The 4,584-nt window shown below is 34.9% G+C and overlaps 1 pseudogene; it reads left to right on the top strand.

Annotated features, from left to right (window-relative positions):
* Nucleotides 1-2,697: 2,697 nt before the first annotated feature.
* On the top strand, nucleotides 2,698-4,365 carry LOC141826366 (uncharacterized; annotated as a pseudogene).
* Nucleotides 4,366-4,584: the final 219 nt, after the last annotated feature.

Raw genomic sequence — 4,584 nt, forward strand, 5'->3', positions numbered from 1 at the left:
TCTACGATCGGGGAGGCTCTAAGAGGGGTGTACTACACTCAGGACTTCCAAATTGACTTGAAAAAATACTTGTTTATTATTAATTATGTATATGTGCTTTATGTTATATTTGTGTTTGTACTTAATTAAACTTGTAAGAAGGCTTCTCCACCTTAGAAGACATTCGGAAAGGAGAACATTAGTGAATAGACGCCTTTCAAACATAGACCTTAGATGTACTAACATCGGAGAGGGGGAGTGCGAGGGGGATTAGAAACCAAGTAAATCGATGTCCTTTTCTCTCTTGCTCTTGTTTAAGTTATTATTATCTACTGCAACTAACTTTTTAGAAAGAACGAACGACGAAACAAAAATAAAATACACAATCGATATTCATCCCCCTCAATCGATCCCATCGTGATCCTACATATGTGTGATATAATCATACTACTTTTTCTCTTTTATACTCGACCCCGGGGTTATACTGTAATGGTAAGAGATGGAATGGATTCCCTAGACAAAGATGATTTGATCCACTTAGGACATATTAGACGTAGAAAGTTTGACAAACTTATGATATTAGATCGTCTGCCATGACCTATCTATACTTCTTGATTTACCCTAGTGGTTGGTGAAAAACTTCTATGGGGCTGAATTGGATAACCTCAAGATTAATCAGATCATAAGAGTAGATACTTGAATTACTAAAAAAAAAATACTACTGTTATACTCCATTAGTAATCTTGAGCAAACTAAAGGTAAGACCTTAATTCACTTCTATTTTTTTCCTTGTGCTACAATATATATATATATATATATATATATATATATATATATATATATATATATATATATATATATATAATTTGTTCTCAAAATAAATAAAATTTAATGTTATTAGATTTGTTATTATAATTATTTATGTCATTATAGAAAATAAAATTCATTTGTTTGTTTTTAATTTTTTTAGAAATTTTCCCTACAAAATCCTTATTATTTTTAACTTTTGTCTCTCAAGTTTTATTTTAAAATAAATTATCCTTAAGACTCTTATTCCTAAAATACCCTAATTCCTCCCTAGTTTATACAAAATTAAATTTAACCAAAAGTGAATTGATTATCAATAAAAAGGAAAAATATCTTATGATTATTTAGAATTTCTAATGCTATTTTTAAAATTATATGATATGTTTCAATCACATATTTTAATTACAACTTAATTAAATGCTAAAAAATAGAAATATTGATGTATAAATCCTAGAAAAGGACCATAAACAACCGTAATAAGCATTAAAGATATTAACTACACCTTTACATCATAAAATTAATATAAGAGATGTAATACACAAATTTTAATTATAATATATTGTTAAAACATACTCATACTATAAAAATTAATATTTAACTAATTATGATATTTGATAAGAGTTTTGGTGAATTTATCGGGCTAATTTTACTTTGATTCTTAATTAAAATTTAATAAAATATTGTGTCAAAGTATTATTTTTTATATCATAAATATTTTTGACATGTTTAAATTTAAATTTTTTATATAATACTTTATGTTCTATGATATTTTAAAAATAAGGCGATTAAAAAATAAATTAATTAAAGTTTCTATAATTATTTTGTTTTCTATAAAAGATTTGGTTTTTATTATTCATGTTTAAAAATTTAAATATAATTTTATTTTGATAATTTTTATTACTTGAAAGAATGGTATTATTTACATTTTAAAATGATTTGGGAGATTATTGAAAATTGTGAAATTTGCCGTGGCCAATTCAACTCGAGGATTGCGTTCGAGGGTTGGATTGAGGTTTCTGGAGGCGTGCGGCGTCGAGAGTGTTTCAGAGAAGCCAAAGGTTTTGGAGATCGATTTGGCGATGGCAGATCCCGATCCTTCGAATCGGCGATGCGGGCTCTCTGGGGCCTCTCTCAAAGGAGATGGTTAGTGTTAATTCATTCTTCTAGATCTTTGTGTTCATGTTGTGCGAGTCTTTAAATGACTGTGCTTCTTTCTTTTTACATAAATTATTCGATATGTTGATTCTGTGTTGCGTTTGATGGAAGGAAACTAGCCGTTGGGTGCCACAAGGAGAGTTGATACAAAATTTGCAGCATCAAGTAAGTCACCTAAAGAAGCAGCAGCAGCAGCCTCAAGAAACTCCTTCAAAAGAGCTTGAAACAACAATTGAGCAACTAACAAAGAGGCTTTCTGGCTTAAATTTGGGAGGAGAAGCTATTATTCCAAAGAAGAAAGGCTCTATCCTGATTTATAAAAATCCTTCTGACATCTTAGAGGCAGAGAAGCAAGAAGTTAAAATGACTTCTCGACCACCAGCAGTTTCTACTACCACAACACAAGTCCCAGCAGCTGAAGACCAAATCAGAGATTACAGGCAGAATCAACGAAGAATATATAATTTGCAGAGAAGAATAATTCCAAGTCAAAGGCGTTTTAGAAGGACGATTGAGAGTCAATTAGATCCGGAAGCTCAGCTTGAAATTTCCAGATCTAGAAGGGCAACAATGGTACCAGTAGAAATTCTCTATTCTGCAGGGTACAGACCAACTCAGCACCGAGTATATCAACACTACTCGGAAGAAGATATATTATGTGTGGAGGATGGACAAGTGGATCTTCCACTTGTTACTACACAGAGCCATAGAGCTCTTCGTGAGGCAGGTTTTCACCACATTCATGTGGGCCTCTTAATGGTAAGAGTTTATACTCTCCACAGACGAGATGCAAGAACTATGGCCTTGGTTGTCCTGCGAGATACCAGATGGCGAGGAGACCGTGCTATTATAGCAACAATGGAGATGGATCTTTCTCGTGGAACTCAAATGACTTATGTTATACCTGATCTTATGATAAGTATTGATGATTTTTCTAATCACCTTGAATTATCAATACAAACTCATGGGTATAATGATTGGCAGGGAGGCACCAATAATCTATTAATTACTCGTATGATGTTGGGTAGGCTGGCAAATACTAATTTCACAAATTTTTCATATAATGTTCAGCATGTTGCAGATTAATTGGCCAGCAGAGGAGTAATTGCCCTACCTGGAAACCGATTTTCCACTGAAGAATTACAAAATCAAAGATGGATCTTGAGACCGACTATCAGAAGAAATCCAATGGGCCCAACAAGAGTTTAGTCCCGATCTCTTATGGATGGGAGTGTATCTTTACAGTTTGAAGGATACACAGCAGTCCCTGAGCAACAACCACATCAAGTCAATGAACATGATGAAGAAATTCACTCACCTGAGCAAGAAATCTTAGCAGTCCTGACAATTGAAGAAGCTCTACCTATAGTAGAGTTTAAAAGATTAAGTCCAAACTCAGTTATACCAACAAGGGCGACTGAAGGAGCTGCAGGATATGATCTCCATATTATTGCTAATGTTGAAATTAATGCAGGTGATAGGGATCTGTTAGGCACAGGACTGGCTATGGCTATCCCTGAAGGATATTATGGGAGGATTGCCCCAAGATCCGGCGTTGCCTGGAAGAAGGGTATCCATATTGGGGCAGGAGTCATTGATAGTGATTATCGAGGGGAAATTAAAATTTTAGTCTTTAATCTAACATTTGAACCTGTTTCTTTTAAAAGGGGCGAAGCAATTGCTCAAATAATTTTTACAAAGATTGTTGTACCACCACTGATGCAGGTTCCAAACTTGCCTGACACACGAAGAGGAACTCGTGGATTTGGATCCACATCTGTGGCAAACCAAGCTTCTACGAGTAAGACATCCGTTGGAACATCAGAGTGGACTACATTAATGCAAAATCTATGCCCACCGGAACAACCAGAAGAAGCAATCCCCTTTTCTGAACCAGATGAGTATGATCAGTTATTAATGAAGTGGATTAGTAAGGAGCATATGTTGGCTATCAATCATCAGGAAGGCCAATCTCAAAGAAAGGATATTTGGGATACTTTGGGACCCCCAAGTGGTAAATACGATTATATGGTCAAATATAATCCTCCGGAATATATTGATTATGTTCCAGCAATAAAGCCAAGTTGGGGTGATGAAGATGAAGAAGCCGATTCTGTTATAAAGCCAAGGCAACTTTGTTATGGTTGGATCAGTGAAGATGAAACAGAAGAAACAATGGCTTTTCTCAACGGTGATGATCCCATTTATGATACAGATATAGAAGAATGGGTCAACCCATTCTCCACGGAAGGTGGTGGGTATGATTCATCCGATTCTTATTTTTCTGTTGATACTAATTTCCAACAGGATGAGGAGATTCAACTGGCTCACCTTGAGCTAGACCTACCAACGGATTACCTAGTCCAGATGGAGGCCACAAATTCAGAGGGTTCTAGCATCCACAACATCATCAGCAGCATATAATCCACCAGAAGATTCTATGATGAGGCCTCCCAATATGCTCCAGCAACTGAAAGACCAACTACTTTTAATCCGTATGGGAATATGTCATATATGGGAGCTAAACTTGGGAAGATCCAAGGGGCTTATAATACAGAACAATGGACACTTCCTGGAAACATGAAACTTAACTCGAAACAACTCAACAGATCAAACATCGAAACTTAACTCAAAACAACTCGA

The sequence above is a fragment of the Curcuma longa genome, chromosome 4 (genome assembly GCF_044706935.1).
Source record: "Curcuma longa cultivar G26 ecotype Majalengka, Jawa Barat chromosome 4, ITB_CL_G26_1.1, whole genome shotgun sequence".
Taxonomy (NCBI): Eukaryota; Viridiplantae; Streptophyta; class Magnoliopsida; order Zingiberales; family Zingiberaceae; genus Curcuma; species Curcuma longa.